This window comes from Ruditapes philippinarum, unplaced genomic scaffold (assembly GCF_026571515.1).
Source record: "Ruditapes philippinarum isolate M1 unplaced genomic scaffold, ASM2657151v2 ctg3101_1_1_1_1, whole genome shotgun sequence".
Taxonomy (NCBI): Eukaryota; Metazoa; Mollusca; class Bivalvia; order Venerida; family Veneridae; genus Ruditapes; species Ruditapes philippinarum.
In genome coordinates this window covers 17326-35904 of record NW_026856038.1, presented here as the reverse complement: position 1 = coordinate 35904, position 18579 = coordinate 17326, and the positions used below count along the sequence as shown (strand labels likewise).

General features: G+C 30.2%; 1 long non-coding RNA gene across 1 annotated transcript; it reads left to right on the top strand.

Annotated features, from left to right (window-relative positions):
* The first annotated feature begins 13209 nt into the window (after positions 1-13209).
* Positions 13210-17073, top strand: LOC132745200 (uncharacterized). Its single transcript, XR_009627805.1, has 2 exons — positions 13210-13332; positions 16866-17073. It is a non-coding gene; the product is annotated as an uncharacterized LOC132745200 (long non-coding RNA).
* The last annotated feature ends 1506 nt before the right edge of the window (positions 17074-18579 follow it).

The window sequence follows — 18579 nt, the reverse complement described above, 5'->3', positions numbered from 1 at the left end:
AAAAATGCAATCCCGTGTTAAAGTGACATTATCAATACGGTATGATATGTCAGAACAGTGTGACATTAAACATTATTCAATGTTAATCTTATCATATTGAAAGTACCGTTTCTTTAATCGATTACTTAAAACATGCGACAAAACGTTTCAAACTTTGCAAAACCAGTTTTCAAATTGCCTAAGTATTTCGATCAAATTGTAATAAGTTATTTATTAAACGTGTGTATCCCGTTCGTATACGTTAGTCCCATTAAGAGCTAAGTAGCAGAACTTTGTTGTTGTTGTTTTGTTGTTGTTTTTTTTATATAAAAAAAAAACAACCTTGCCTCTCTGTTATATTATATTTATCACATACCTTTTGACATTGCGATCCAAAAGACTTACCAATGAAGTATGTGTTTTGGCTGGATTCTGAACAAAATTGCACTGCTAGACATCAGTGAAAATACGAAACATATAATACTCTGCAACATCTGTTTTTAGCTAACCTGTCACAAAGTGACAGGGTGAGCTTTTGTGATCGCTTTTCGTCCGGCGTCCGTCCGTCGTCCGTCGTCCGTCCGTCGTCCGTAAACTTTTACTTTAAATGACATCTCCTCATAAACCACTAGGCCAATTTCATCCAAACTTCACAGGAATGTTCCTTTGGTGGTCACCTTTAAAAATTGTTCAAAGAATTTAATTCCATGCAGAACTCTGGTTGCCATGGCAACCGAAAGAAAAAACTTTAAATATCTTCTTTTAAAAAACCCTAAGAGCTAGAGCTTAGATATTTGGCATGAAACATCTTCTAGTAAGTGTCTACCAAGTTTGTTCAAATAAAAGCCCTGGGGTCAAAATTGGCCCCGCCCCAGGGGGTCATTGATTTTCCCTTTATGCATATAGTAAAAACTTAAAAAATCTTCTTTTAAAGAACCCAAAGAGCTAGAGCTAAGATATTTAGCATGAAACATGTTCTAATGAGTGTCTACCAAGTTTGTTCAAATAAAAGCCCTGGGGTCAAAATTGGCCCCGCCCCAGGGGGTCATTGATTTTCCCTATATGCATATAGTAAAAACTTAAAAAATCTTCTTTTAAATAACTCAAAGAGCTAGAGCTAAGATATTTAGCATCAAACATGTTCTAATAGGTGTCTACCAAGTTTGTTCAAATAAAAGACCTGAGGTCAAAATTGGCCCCGCCCCGGGGGTCATTGATTTTCCTTCTATGTGTATAGCAAAAACTTAAAATCTTCTTTGAAAAAACCCAAATAGCTAGAGTTTAGATATTAAGCATGTAACATCTTCTAGTAAGTGTCTACAAAGTTTGTTCAAATAAAATCCCTGGGGTCAAAACTGGCCCCGCCCCAGGGGTGTCATTGTTTTTAACTATTTGTGTATAGTAAAAACTTAAAAAAATCCTCTTTTAAAAAGCCCAATGAGCTAGAGCTTAGATGTTTAGCATGAAACATCTTCTTATGGGTGTCTACCAAGTTTGTTCAAATAAAAGCCCTGGGGTCAAAATTGGCCCCGCCCCAGGGGGTCATTGATTTTCCCTATATGCATATAGTAAAAACTTAAAAAATCTTTCTTTTAAGAACTCAAAGAGCTAGAGCTAAGATATTTAGCATCAAACATGTTCTAATAGGTGTCTACCAAGTTTGTTCAAATAAAAGCCCTGGGGTCAAAATTGGCCCCGCCCAAGGGGGTCATTGATTTTCCTTATATGTGTATAGTAAAAACTTAAAAAATCTTCTTTGAAAAAACCCAAATAGCTAGAGTTTAGATATTAAGCATGAAACATCTTCTAGTGAGTGTCTACAAAGTTTGTTCAAATAAAAGACCTGGGGTCAAAATTGGCCCCGCCCCAGGGGGTCATTGATTTTCCTTATATGTGTATAGCAAAAACTAAAAAATCTTCTTTGAAAAACCCAAATAGCTAGAGTTTAGATATAAAGCATGAAACTTCTTCTAGTAAGTGTCTTCAAAGTTTGTTCAAATAAAAGCCCTGGGGTCAAAACTGGTCTCGCCCCAGGGGTGTCATTGTATTTAACTATATGTGTATAGTAAAAACTTTAAAAAATCTTCTTTTAAAAAACCGAATGAGCTAGAGCTTAGATGTTCAGCATGAAACATTTTCTTATGGGTGTCTACTAAGTTTGTTCAAATAAAAGCCTGTGGATTAAAATTGGCCCTGCCGGGGGGGAGGATGTCGGGGGGTGGGGGAGGTCATTGTTTTTCATTATATGTGTGTAGTAAAAACTTAACATCATGAAACATCTTCTAATGGCTGTCTTCCAAGTTTGTTCAAATAAAAGCCCTGGGGTTTAAACTTACCCCGCTCCAGAGGCCTATATACAGGTGAGCGACCTCAGGGTCATCATGGCCCTCTTGTTTTTATTGTTAAAATAAAGGGGAAAAATTACACGCATTTTATTTCATCAATATTTTTGTAATTAGTACCAAAATTATCAACCTATCTTCTTTCGTAAATATCGGACACATACATGCTTTTAAAGCGCAAGCTTGCTAGGCGGGTATTTAAAGTCCGATTGTTTCTACAGTTGTAATTCCACGAATAAAAGCGCGGTTATTGCATAAAAATGGAACTCTGGCTCTGAAAATACGCATTTAGCTACTTTTCGTATACAAAAAGTTACATACTTTTCTCGTGCGAGTACCATGTCATTTGATAATTTTAATTTGATTATGAATCATTATTTGAGCCACATATGTAAACACGGTGCCACGTGACGCACCTATTAAAACAAAAAACAAAAACATCAGTGAGTGCTCATGTAGTTTAATGCTGTAATGCATTCATTTTCTCCGTTGTTCTATACCTGCTTTAACTGACCGACGTCTCTCACGCTAACTAGCACATATTTAAGTTGTCCCAACATTATTAAACAAGTAGTGTCGCTCATAACGTGTATATACATTAATAACAACATTATATATCAAGATGATGTGGGCAACAATGCTAATAGGAATTAAATCTAAGGAAAAAGATCAAAAGAAACGTAATATAAATTACCTTAATACGTTTGCTATAATATGATATATTAAAGCACTGGAACGTTTTCAAGCAAATAGAATAGTGTTAAAGTAATTCAGAACTTTTTGCGTGAATGGCATTGTTTTGCTCAGTTCCGTTTAAAAAGGTTTACAGTGACAACAAATCCAAGGGTAGAATTATGTCGATGCATATCACAATTATATTGTATAATAGTATTAGCTGTATGTGAATTATATCACATGCATGGTGTTTATTATCCGTATAGATTTCCTCAAAATAATTGTGTTCAATTACTTATGCAATATTAATACATGTTATGATGCGCTAAATAAATTACAACATTGACGGTAACGGATTGAAAATTAATACGTTGTTTAGACAAATTGAATACACTTCCCTTGGTTTAAAACATTATTTGTTTTTCATCAAGTTACAATATTCACAAACAAAATTTATACAAAATCATGATAAAGTGGATTAAACTGGAAGCTCAAAGCTTATTGTAATTCTCTCCACTACATATACTTCCCTTATGCCATAATCGATGTGTTTGAGGTAAAGCCATCAATAGAGTTCGATAATTATTTATAAAATTCTTTATTTTGTCTATTTTCAGTGGCTGGAGGTATGTATAAGGTCAAAATTTATTAAAATTAGATAATATACATGTGATAATTTACTTAAAAAAACTACATGCATCACAATGATGACTCTTAAATGACTTTGTTTATTATCACACATTTCAATGACATAATATACATGACAACTGATCAAGCTATTTTAATGGTATTGCGTTTTGTTTGAAATAAAGTAATACTATACAGCATAATTGATATATTTCAAAAATGCCCAAGTGTGATGTCTTTTAAATGTAATTATAATTACCGACATGCATCATTAACTTATGTTATATTTAGATAAAATGTATATCAGTCTTCATGTCGTTTTATTTGAAGATGAAGGATACGATTCTAAACACTCAACATAAGAGCTAATATTTACAATCAATAGCAGATATATATCGTGAGAGTGTTTTTGAATATATCGTAACTAAGTCACAATCTAAAACGATATTGTACGTTATGTTTAACATTAAAATGATATGCTGAAACATTTACAAGTTATACTTGTCTATCATATAGTTTCGTTTAATCAAAATACCAACACTTGAAAGAAAGCATATGGATCAAAATATTTTAACTGTAATTATGTGCGAATAATCGTGTGCAATTCAAACACATTTAAAGTCATCTTTGATTGTGTTACCACATCATGTCTATTGACTTATTGTGTTTGTTGCAAAATTATGTCATATATAGTGATCAATATATCTGATTATCGCTCGGCTGACGCTATAATGAAAAACACTCTTTATCGTCTCTCTTAATTATAAATTGTATCAAATCTATTTATTTGGAAGTGTGATACTTTTAAATGTTACGTTCAATACAAATATGATATGATTAAAAGTTTGCAAACAAAATGTGGCTGATCAAATAGGAGATAGGCTTTCTAAGTTGATTTATGCATACTGTCATGATACATATTTCAAGAGTTTTAACTCGTTGATAAGGATCCCTTCTTCCACTGATGTCATAACATTATGTTCCTACTTATATAAACAAACACATTTCTTTAGAGTATTAATACGAAACATATACAATTTACATTTCAGTCACATTTTCCGTATTACAGTATGCGACATCATTATCTTACCTTGTTTATACATAATACTTAATTGCTCTATAAGAATTAAGTAAATATGACATGTTTTGTTTTCCTAACGTTCCCATGGCTGAAAATTTAATTGGCCATTATGTAAACTTGATGATACCTTTTTATGTCATCAAATTAAAAAAAAAACAATTTGAGTAAAGGCCATTGGTAAACGTATCCAGGTGCACATTTTAATATTTGATAATATTGATCAAACATAAGTCAGCTTATGTTCCAAAATGTACGTGTAACTGCTTTTGAATAACCCTAACACAGTCAAGAAACACACATGTATGAGTTTTTACCAGTTATGCAGGTGCGACTGCAAACCGAAAGCAACGAACATATGCCCCTATGGAACATATTGATGGTTCCTGATAACGATATTTTGTAGTGAAACTCGTTATATTATTTGCATTTATGTACATTTTATGGATGCCTATTTTGAGTAAGTTTTCAGATGTAGAATATTTTAAATAACAAATAAACTCACTTTAATTGATAGAATGTGCTACATCTATAATTTAATATACATTAAAAGGAAGATTGTTCGTCTTTTATATCATGACTTAATTATAGAACTTGCGGAATGGAAATATAATGCTTTTACTGATTCAATGAGCATATCTTTACCTAACATAACATGAATGAATTATTTTCCACATAACATTATTCTTCTGTTATGTATCACCCATTAAAAACTTGGTGAATTTAATATAACACTGGTTTAAAAATCGGCTATGCTTAAATAGTACTTAATGCATTATTTGCATGAAGTAATAAACTTATTTTACGAGTGATTCGTAAAACATTGACGCCATAAGATACATTTTAACATTATACAATCTTTATTGGTCTTAACCCTTTATACAAAGATGTATGTTTATGAAGACAAAATGCAATGTGACTTGATTATTCATTTCATCTTTTTAAAAAAAAATTCAAGGTTTTAAAAGAAAAATTGTGTTCTTGTCATGTCTTCTCTTGAATATCTGTGATTTTTTACGTATATGAATGTTATAATTTACTTCTTTTACTAATATTTAGTTTCGTAAAACTGTTTGGTTTTGGTTTATTACCTTTTCGATCGTATGCGCAACATGAAACAAATTGATAAGATTTCGTTTAGTATTGTTTCGTGTTTATTATTATGTATAAAACTTGATTTAAACATCTTCAGATATTCTCCATTTTGATGTCTTCAAAATATAATTAACGGCATAAAGCATAAAGTGTTGCTATACGTGTATCCAGATATAATTTCATATCTTAGCATTTAAATTCTTAGCTATAAGAACTAGGAAATAAATAAATATAACAGTTCATAATTATAAGCAAGGGCAGAAATGATTCTTAATTTGATTGTATTGGAAAGGTAACACAACTAAGCTGATTATTCAAACTACAGTGTGTGTTATGTTTAATCTAGAAAAAAAGTGCAGGAGCATATAAAATGAAGACTTTTTTATGTATAAAATTAAAGTTTTCCTTACGTCACAAACGTGAAAGGAAATATTTAACTCCGGTTTTATTTTTATTATTAGACAGCCATTAATAACACATATGCAAAATATAAAAAGGATATAGTGTGGAAACAAAATTTACTTATGCCATTACCAGAAACTATTTGATTTAGTTCTGGTATGAAACACAATGATACATAAAATTAATAAATGAGGATATTTCAATTTTAAGTGTCTAATACAACATTTTTTCTGTGGACGGTGTTCTTTAAACATGTTGCGTTACTCTTTTCCGCGCAAATAATATCATAATAGTTGTTTACGACTTTTAAAATCATTCTTCACATATAATAATTTATAATATTTTCTGACAGATCTCCCGCAGTTTTCATTAAAATATGCTCTAACAAATTAAGACGGCTTTTAATTTACTTTTTTTTAAATTAGCAAATAGTAAATGAAGAAGCTTTAGTATGTTTACCAGATATCATGAAATTACCCGTTTCCAGCTATATGTCTGTCAAAAGGTATAAGCCTTGCACATTCATCCCTCTTAAGTTTTCAAATCGCCCTTGGCATGTCCTTTGACCGTATCATAGTGGTACTTGTGTTTTTCCTAATTTCAAGTTTCCTTGAATTTGTCACTTGCAAAATTTAAGATAAAGATATCAATTTTAATTGCGTCGTTGTTAAATAATGCAATGATCAAGCTGAAATGCGCAGAACTATAATCTCAAAGCCTGTTAAGCCTCATTAAAACTATAAAGCATACATTATTTTACTAAACCGCTCACATAATGAATATCTGTTTTCATTCTAACATGCGAGTAAGAGAGAAAAAATGATGAAATTTGTTGAACTACATTTGGAGACAATGAATGTTGTTGTAATTTCCCTAACGTCATTTTGTTATTGGTGTCATACCTGACGTGATATGTCATATGGATGAACACATTACTTTTATGGCATGCATTAACCGTGTTATAATGCACTTGACTACTGAGAATAATATGAAACAAGTTAGGATATGGGTCTCTTCATTTTTTTCCTTTTACCAATGCCTCATGAAAAGGAGTTTTGTTGAAAGTGAAATGTACTGCTCCTTTTAACATGGTTTCCGACACAAGATATGTTGCTCTAATGAGTTTGTTGTAATTTTGCAAAAAACAAACACTCCTGTTAAATTGGTTTAAGCAAGTTGTTAAGTAATGGTCGTTTAGCTTTTTTACGTACTGTTAATTTAACGGACAGTTATTTTAAACAGAGCTGTGGGCAACTTGCCCTGATAACCGAACACCAAATAAATGATAAAATTAATGTTATTTTCTTATCGTTTTATTACATATTGTCAGCAGTTAAAGTTATAAGTGAAGTGATAGGTTTCCAGTCAGACATTTATTTTAGAAACAATGGGATAATAACCTAACTTGAAGTCTTAGAAGGGAAATCAAAATATATCAATACAATGTGTTTAAACTTACTTCAGGAAAGAATTAATTTATGATTTGTAAGTTAAAACGATTAGGCCAAAAGTGTTGTTATACGTAAATAACAACTGAATATGTAGACCTGCGTTTTCATGGGTTTTGGGGCTTTCTGTTTAAGTTAAATCAAACGGCTTCTAAACGGAAATTATAAACCGAAACTACTGTGTAACTTCCGAATTCCGGAACTTCCAAAATCCGGAACTTTTGAAATCCGAACATTTTTCGATCTCCCGAAATTTCTCCTTTCGTTTTTTATGTATTTAATACCTCTGAATTACTGAATTTCTAAATTCTGAATTCCGAACAATTTTCTGTAAAAATTGTGGTCTTGTTAGAGGCTTAAAATGACCCCAGGTTGATCAATAAGTAACATGTAACCAACGCTGAAAAGCCTTAGACTCTATCTGAATCCATTGTGACGTTGCAGAACTTTGAAATCATTTTGATGGAAAAAATCAACGCAAAACAGTGATGTTTGGCAATTTTTAGATTTTCCCTCGTTGCCATGGTAACAGGAAATTTTTGAATGAGCATTTTGTTACAAAGGGTTTTGTCCAGTCAACATTTGTCTCAAGTTTAATTAGTACTGAAGCAGTTTTGATAGTTTTATAGCAATTTGAACTTGTAACAGGAGACTTTACAATGAAAACAGCCATTTTTTTCATAAAATGCTCATGCAGTAATGGGTTAATCAGTAATTTTCAACATGTCTAACTTAAAAAATTGTTATAATATTTCTACTTGTTAAGATAATTCCGAACTTCTGAATTCCGGAAATTTCCAAATTCCGAGCTTTTTGGCTAGTCTTACAGGTGTTCGGTTTTCAGATGTTACACTGTATTTTAGAAATGGTGTTTAAAATTAATTTAAAACTTTTGTATCCTTAGGATGAAATTATTTCGATGGATATATATTGAACATTTAACAATAGCTGCTCTTTTGTTAGATGAATTGTACACATTGCAGTACATATTGACCCACCCTCGTATACTCATAGGAACATATTTGTATTTTCTATATTTATTCTATATATGTTGTATAAACTACTCCAACATATATAAATTTGGAAAGTATACATAGATTCATATAAAGTAAAATTGCAATTTTTAAAAGAAATCAGATAATGATGTATCCAAGTTACAAATAACAATCATTTGCGTTTTTTCTTTCAGTACAAGCCTATAGCAGTTAACTTTGATCAACATTTTCCCCAAGTACGAAAATTAAACGCATCTCCACATCTGACCTAACTTTGATGTTTTTGTACATATTACAACTATATTATATTTTGTTGCTCATTAAATGAAGTTAAAACATTCACGTTATTTAACGGAAGATCACCGGTGAGTTTTTGGTTTCCTTACAATAATCACCCGCGGTTTTGCAAGACATATGTTTTTTATATTAAAGAGTTACTTTATATTATGAAATGGTTTGGAAACGATTTGTTTTTACTAACTGCTTCATAATGGGTGTAAATTAACAAAAAACAGTAAGAAAAGAAAAACAAATAAACGATTATTTTTATTACCGATTTTTTGTTGAATTAAAAAGAAATAGTAATTTGATTTACATTAAAGCTGCATGCCTGTAAATGTAAATACGATTTTAAGAAAAGTAATAAGATTAAAGATTTAAGTTATATCTACAATTTAGTACAATTACCGACCGATTTTTGCAGCATAAACACCATAGTAATTCTGCGTAACTAACGTAGTAAGGGTTATTACTGCATATATGTACTTATGTTTGATAATTAACATATATGTGGCATACAACTTTTCTAATGCTGCATTCTTTATTTTACAAATTGCTAATAAAAGAGAGTTTACGACCCCTCAAAGGTTGAAAATACGGATAGAAACCTACATTAAATGAACTTTAAGTCGTCTGAAACTGTTTAAACAGTAATTTCTTAATGTATGTAACATTTCAACGCAAGTTCTACACATAATCCAGTGTCAAAATCAAATTGAACTAGAAGGGGACGAGTTGTTGATTTTTAAACTAGAAGAATGGACATCTTCTTTGGAAAATAAAATACTTGAATACTTTTTGATTTTCTTGCATGACCCATTTTTTTCTTTAAAGTACCGGTATATAAAGTGTTCGCGCTATCACAATTTTAAGGCTGCGCGCATGTTATTTGTTATTTTTGTAATAAAATCTAACAGTCGAAGATAACATGTCAAAGGCATTTCTAATAAATGATAATCACTGCGATTACATATAAAGTTAACACGCAAAATAAACATACGTACTCGTACTATTAATTTTATGAATAGTTGTCATTACACATAAATACCTTTTTAAGTCTGAAATAAACAACAAAAATCTGATTGAGTCTACAATAGTCATATTATCAATAAACAACAGTAATATTTGTAATATGTCTACTTAACAACACTGACTTGTATGCAATGAACAGCACACATATCTGTTATAACAAAACAGTCATTTATGCAATAAACAAAGTCATATCTGCAATAATCAACAGCCATTTCTGCAATAAGCAACAGTCATATCTGCAATAAACAACGCGTATATTTGAAATCTGCAACATTCATATTAAAAATAAACAACAGTCGTATTTGCAATGAACAACAGTCATATCTGCAATGAATTGCAATCATATCTGCAATGAACAACATTTACATAATTATGCGATATAAACAGTCATACTGAAACAGACACGCATTATTGTTTTGTTATAATACAAATGAATTCAACTGAACTGTATTACGATCACATATTTGACAATTAAAATAAACATGTACAATACTTAAATTACTGAATAAATATATATAATGAAACTATATTAATTGTAACAAGTCAGACACACATTCTAACATTTTACATTATGTTTAAAGAAAGAAATTTAAATCGATGAATGTTAATCGGAGACAGTTACCAAATGTAGTAAAGCCCAAGCTGTTTATCAAAAGCTTTCACGATTTCCCATTGTCAATAGTACTTTATACTTTTTGAAATACACGTGTCGTTATTCAAGTTTAAAAAGGGCATACATAATTCAGATGTAGTGATAAGTGTTTCTTTAAACGTTAAGTTTATATTACCAATCTAATTCATAATTTTATCATTTTTATACTGGACACCTAATACAATGACAGAAATAATTGTATATGTACATTCATAATTATATTTTTTATGTAAGCACCAGATTTTTTTTAATGAAAATACAATGGTTGACCCATAAAAGAAAGTGATTTCAAATAAAAAGTTCTAAAACTTATATATATTTCTATCCAAATAATCTGATTCAAAAGCCTCTTGATACATTTATGGTAGGATGTTTATGTTAAATACACAAAGTGTAGTTAAAGATATTGTGAAAAACGAAAACAATAAAACAACTCATATGTTTCACTAATATTTTACCAAAATTATCGAGACGTACATTGACAGTCCATTAACTTAACTGTTGTGTACAAGTGGATGGGCGGGAAGATATGACAGTCCACATGCTCATATCATCCTAAAATAGATACCTGCAAACCAGACCAGAAGTTGACAAACACTGTTCATATTTTATTTAAATTTAGTGTGACACCTTACGCCATAAAATTGAGGATTTTTTGGCACATATTTCCAAAGTACACCAAGCGCGATATGACACGAACATTGTGTATATGAGTTCACAAAATGCTGGATTTGTTGTCGTAATTTTAGACATAGAAACGGAACACATAGAAACATGTCTAGAGATTAAGGATTGCCTTTTAGAAGGTACCCATCGTTTCGGTTTATGGCTATTTTGAAGTGATTTAATTTCTCTACTTAAGTACACACACAAATCCTAGAAGTATTGACATGTGATAACTAAATGTTTCATACCTCTGACATTTGTCGTAGTACATTATTCGACGTTAATACTTATATGTACATCGTACCTAATTCTAGGGTATGTATGGTTAACATTAGTAACTATGACATTTTTGTCACATAACTCTGTAAATTTATTTTGAAAACGATTCGAATTTGAATATGACATTTCCCAGAATTAACAAAGTGGTCGGTATTTATAAACAATTCGTCTAAACATAAAATTAAAAGTGCGTTTGTGTTATTTAATGTCGTTTTTTTAAATGAAGCAATCTACTTTTAAAATATAACTTTGTATTTGTCTTTCATTTGAAATACCGTAATTACATTAAATGTATGTAATCAATCTCTATGGAAGATCCCAAATATCGCAGACCCGGCATCTTTGTTATAACTAAGTTCTGATCATCAAAACGCGTACACTGACAGTAAATCATCTATGAAGTGTAAATTCTTCGCAGTGACGAATTTCTGACATCAATAATGAGGTTGATTATGTCTTACTAGCAAAGATTTTGAAATTTCACGTTATATAGTTTGTCTGTCTGTCAATGTTCAAATAATCGAGCATTTATGGAATGGCTTATAAAAGCTGTTTATAAACTTTTGAAAAAAGCAAACTTAAAACAAATAAATAAAAAAAATAAACATAAGTTATTTATATTTTATATCTAAGAGCCAGCTGATAATTCAAGCTACCGCTCATAAAATTCCATATTCGTTTATGGCAACAATTTTAGCCAATACACTTACATGTATGCTTCATATGTTTCTAATAACAAATTGTTTTTTATTATATTCATCACATACTTTATCTGATATATTTAACTTAGTTTTGAGTAAAAAGAAACGATACATTTTAGAAAATCTCATTTATATTGATTTGAACATATCTAAAAAAAAAGGAGAAATGTTTAGATATTATATGTATTCATTCCTTCTAACAATAATGTAATAATGTAAGACAGTATTATTGTTTAGAACAAAAGTGCATGTCTAAGCTATTTGTATTGATTATATATATGCCGTGAAATACTTGAACATGTGTTTTGCTATATTGTTGATGTATGCCTAAACTTAATGAAATATATAAAGTTTACACAATAATGGAAATCATATAAAATGCTTTTTTACAATATGTATGTTTTTGAAGAAAGTTAGTTACATATATTTTTTTATAAAGGGAGACAAGATATTAATATTATAATAACACACCATAAAACATGAAACCTGATACAATATATTTACTTCAAAAATATTCTTCGGATTTTGCCTGAATCCATTATGTGCTACACGATATGAAGTAACAATAAACTGATTTATGCTTCGAGATGAATAAGTTTAATTGTGCAAGTTTAACCGGACCAAAACGTTTACAAACAAGCTCAAAATAAATGTCTTAAACTGCTTGGGTCTAGTGTATCCCACACAATGTCAATAAAATTTAGTATTATAATTAATAGAGTAATAGTGAGATATACACTGGCAGTATACTTTTCAAAAATACCAATAGTCTTATTTTAAACAAAATAGTTTGAGATGTTACATACTCTACATCATCATTCACACAATGGTTAAAGCACTGATTTTATGTCGTTTGTGCTCTATTAACCTTATTATAATTATCTGTTTATCTGCTGGTTACTGTGTAATAGTTCTTCAAGGTAATTACTGGTGACTTAATTATACAACTTTATAGGAAACATAACAGAAATAAAACCAGCAAATAACATTCAAAAAATCTATTTTAATACTAGAAATTTGTAACTTTCTTTTGTATCATTTTATCTTCCAGATGGGTCACATTTGATCACAACGGGAAAAGGGTAAGCACTTGTAATAAATTAAACACATAGTTAAGTTTTACTTTAAGTAATAACAATTATAACCATATACATATATTTAAGCATAACCAAGGATTTTAAAGCATGAACATAACCTTTTTCATAATTAACAAGTTAAATACACTGCATGTATTGTATGATTTTGAAATATAAATACATAAAAAGTGGAAGTATGCAGTAAAAATGTATGTCTTACTTACATACAACATGTTAGTTCCTTTGAAGGTCAAACCTAAATTTTGATGACAGATAACTGTATATATAAAGGTATGTTACAAAACAAATATCAATGTTAAACCTTCTTTCAATCAAATGGTATTTTGTGCCCATATCATAAGTTAGATCTATGATATTCTAGGTAATAAATATTCAAGATGATCTGTCTGTTGTATGTTATTGTTAAAGCTTTCGGAATAATGACATTAAATGTTTTAATTCATTTGTACCTAATCATTCGAGGTACACAGTTATTTTAATAAAGGCTTACAGGCAATGGCAATACGGGAATTATGAATTATCTAATGCAATGTTAATTTAACACAACGCACATCGACCCTTTTCTGTGTCAATCATTTAATAGTAGTGATGCGATTAATTTTAATCAATTATATTTAAGATATTAAGCAGATTTATATTCAAATAAGTAGCACTAAACAAAACATTCAAATATGTTGACAGTCAACACAAATATTCTTATTAAATTATATGTAAGTATTTTTCAGTAATTGATTGGTATCATTTGTTAAGTGTGTGGATATGATTGTTTTAAATGTGAAATAAAGCTACGAGTTAGTATTAATATAGCACTATAATATAATGACACCTTAAATGAAGGTGGTGTTATTTGTTGTTAAAAAAACACATTTAGTGTCAGTAGAATATTTAGATAATTGTTGATTCTTGTCGAAACAATCATAACGATATGATAATTAAGTATTAAGAAATGAAAAAAAAAACATAAATGCAATTTGTTTACAACCGGCGTCAGTAAACTTGCGAAAAGCTTTATTGCGATAAAAAATCCAAAATCCCTGATAGGATTCGAACCTACAGCAGCAAGGTGCAAGAGGATTGAAGTCGACAGACGTGCCCTGTTGTGCCTCACACTATCTTAATATCTAAGTTATATACATTTAATGTCGGAAGATATCAACAAAAACATGCATAAAATCTGATATGTTTAAATAAAAACTGTATAAGTAAGCTTCAGAGAGATGAATCTGCATACATTGATACTAGTAGAAAAAAATCATACTTTTGGAAATAGCTAATTGAACTTACTGAACAGATTTATCTCACTTAGTCAAATATAAAATTGTACATGCTCAAACGAAAAATGAAGTGTCGACGTTGTCTTTTGTGTGAAATAGTACTGATAATACAAATTAAAAATAGCAAAGTTTAGCCAAAAATCACTATTTTGCCTCAATTTTTTCCATCAAAATTTATTTCAAAGAGCTGCAACTTCTCAAGGGATTGAGATAGAGCAAAGGCTTTTCAGCGTTGGTTACACGTTACCTTATGATCGACCTTGGGTCATTTTCAGCCTCTCACAAGTCCAAAGTTTTCTTGGCGATGAGGGGGACTCCGCCCCCCCTTTCAACCCCCCCAACAGGACATATCTGCCTTCTGGCAACCCCCTGATGTATATTTTGGTTGGGGTGCGTCGCCAAAAAAGTGCTCACTTTTTAAGCAACATTTCTCAAACGAAAACATGTGTTTCGGGCCCAAATAGGACATTTTTTCACTATTTCAGGCCTAAAAAAAGGGGGGGGCGGAAGTGCGTTGTTTCGTGTATGTATGAGGTAAAGGGTTACATCTAAACTGACAGAATAGTATGATGTTGTTCAAATTCATATTTGCTTGTAATTTGACATACAAGCTGTTTTAAAATGTGCGCATAATTGATATATTCAGAAACGTTAATGATAAAATGCATTAATTATTTTGATCTTATCACAGGTCTTGATAATACCATGAGTTGATTATTTTCACAACAATAATAATATTTACAAGAAGGTGCAATTTAACATGGCTCTCATGAAACAGTAGTAAACGATTGTTGTTCAACAAGTTCATTCTTAGTATGCAAATCAGATCTACATAAATGAATAATAAGAGAAACATTTCTGTAAAATGTGAACAAATATATTTATTTACATCATATCTAGTTCTGTTTTATCTAATAAGCGTCTTTTGTTTCAAAATACACATGGTTATTGAGACAACACTATCATTTTAGCTTGTTTTGTCTTTATGAAAAAAGGATTTGCTTTAAAGTGATAATCTGAAAGTTGTATTTTCTGTCAAAAGACAAGAAAACGGATATTGTACAGGTAAATATAAAAAAAAATATAAAACATGAAAATAACAATTTGATATTGCGTAACCTTTGCAACAATTTCATAAAAATCGTCACCGTAGTATAAATATCATTTGGAAAAATTTCTCTTCACTCACCATTGTAATATGTATTCCTTTTAAATATACAACTTATTAATCTAAGCTTGAATTCAAATAACTTAACAAAATACATGTGTAATTATTACTCGAACGTATAGGTATAAGACGTTGCATTTTCATGCAGTACCATCCATAAACACCATTACAACCATTAAAAAACATTTTGTTGAAAAACAAAGTATTCATCCATTTCAGACATATTTTTGGAATCAATTTAGTATGTATGATTGTTACCTTAATAAACACAGAAGAAATTCACTGAAAATCCAGAAATTAACATCAGCATCAATTTATACATCATTTGTACATATGTATTCAAACTTTTAAAGGAATTGGAAACAATTTTAAGAATTTTGGTTGTATATGCTATATTACGGTATACGCAGCTAACTACTCGTACATCATTAATTTAGAAATGGTGTTTTACTCTTTAATGTCGACAAGACAGATCGCTAACAAAGCAAAGCGTTATGTTTGAATGTTTGAATTTAAAACTATAAGAACTTACAACTGACGTATTTTATTCAAGTATTTATCACAAAAAAACTCATGACTGAGTGTTCACTTCATATGTATTAATTATTGCATATACGATATAAATATCTAAAGGCATTCATAAACATCATTGAAAGTTTGCTTTCTGTGAATAAATACCAGATAAAATCAAGTTATTTCATTCATTTATTTACCTTTATTTGCATTATATAAACTGGTCACAACATCTTTTTTCCGAATTTTAAGTTGCTACTTTTTATCATATAACAATCATTTCCTTATTACGAACATTTTGAGACATCATTGCTGTTCGGAGAAACAAACAAATATCTTAATAATTGTCTTCTGTAAAAAAGGAACATATTTGAAAATGTTAAGGTATAGGGAATTAGGAAGAAATCAAGCTTACTTGAAAGCAAAACGTTACACTTTATACCATGCAAACAATTTATTTTTTATCTTCTATTTTTTCACTGAAAAGGCAATAATGATTTTCTGATATTAAGCTTCAATCTGAAGTTAATTTATTGTTTTGTTGTCTTTATGCTATTTTTCAGGTTGGTGGTAGTAATTTAAATGTCCTTTTGGATTATCACCTTGCTATAGGGATGACGTCTCCTGGTGATCGAATTAAGGTTGTTTCAATTCGTGCAAAGTAGACAAACACACATTATTGCCTTACTGTAATCTGATAAACCATATATAAAGTGTATGTGTAAATATATATAATCACTCAATTATACTTATAAAAATGATTTTAATATCTGTTACAATGTTGTTTTCATAGACTTATGTTGAAGTCGTATATCGTTAATGATCCACGACCACCCCCACCCCAAAAACATGTAACTTATATAGACATCAATGTATAGCTAAGGCTGAGTTATTAACTCAAATGTTGAAACCATTCTACATGCAACAGAACACAATTACAAACGATGATGTTTTATGTAATTTAAATTGATTTACTAAGATATATATAAAACTGCCTGCCAGTATTTATATAGACCCTTTCGATACGTCGATTGTCGATACAATTAAGTACATAAATAAAGGGATATAAAGATCTTAATCCTTACTCTTGTTAGATTGTCAGGTTAAAATTGCCAACATTTTGTGTAATTGAATAAGATATTACATAAAAAAGGATGGTCAAATAAATACAAATATTAAAAGGTTAACGATTTGTTTCAATATTTAATCATGGAATCATGGCTAAGTAAATGATCATGTTTACCACTTTTGTTTCATTCTAAAAGAGGTAAATTGTCGCACCGTGTTTTTCAAGGCAGTTCAATCGTACCAACTTACTTGCTAATACAGAGTATCCTACAGCTTTTTATGTTCAAAAATGTAAGTTTTCCTTTTTGCCTTTCAAATATTTAGATAAAAAATCTGGAAACAAAGTGATCTTAGAAGCATGAATTAAGACTAAATTACGTGGAAATAGCAGACTCAGATTGATTGAGTCTGTACATGAGGGATAATGAATAAGTGCAGCATCCCTCACTCCCCTAGCACCGGCTTGAGCGGTACTAAATTCTCAACATTTAATAGTGCTGGCAACAATGATCCCGAAGGACCAGAAATATATAACAACACTGAAGTAAAGTACAGGGCAACAAAAAGTCACGAAATAAAAAACAAGTCGTGAAAAACGTACTTAAAAATTCGTTATTAACTGAATTATAATTTGACATATTTGACTACATATTATAAATTCATGCCAGTCATCCAGTTGGTAGTCATTCTGGAGTAAGAAATCAGTAAGGCATGGTAAGACCAATAAAGTCCCGATCATAAATATTTTGACAACTAACAAAAGTTACATAATCTGATGTATATTATAACTTTTAAATATGCATCCTTTCTTTTATTACAACCAAGTGCTGCTTGAATATATAACATAATTATGTACCATGTTGATTTGTATGTTACGACCCAGGGGTGCATATACGAATACATGTACAGATTTGTTTGTTTATGAAATAAGGTAATGGGAAAATGTTCATAATCATAAGAATAGATTTGTATTATCAGAAATATCTTTCTATCGTCTGTTGCGAATCTAATGTTATAAATGTCACTTTCAAATGGTTTTCGTTCTTTCAGGAATGTTTATAAAATTATATCCTGAAATATTTTTTATATGGCGTAATGATAAAAGAATCAATAAGTCTGGACGGAATGCTTTCTGCACTGTTCTACAGTTTGGAAAAAATAAACCAATAAAGATAAAAAACATAGGCAATTTTATTTTCATGTCTTTAA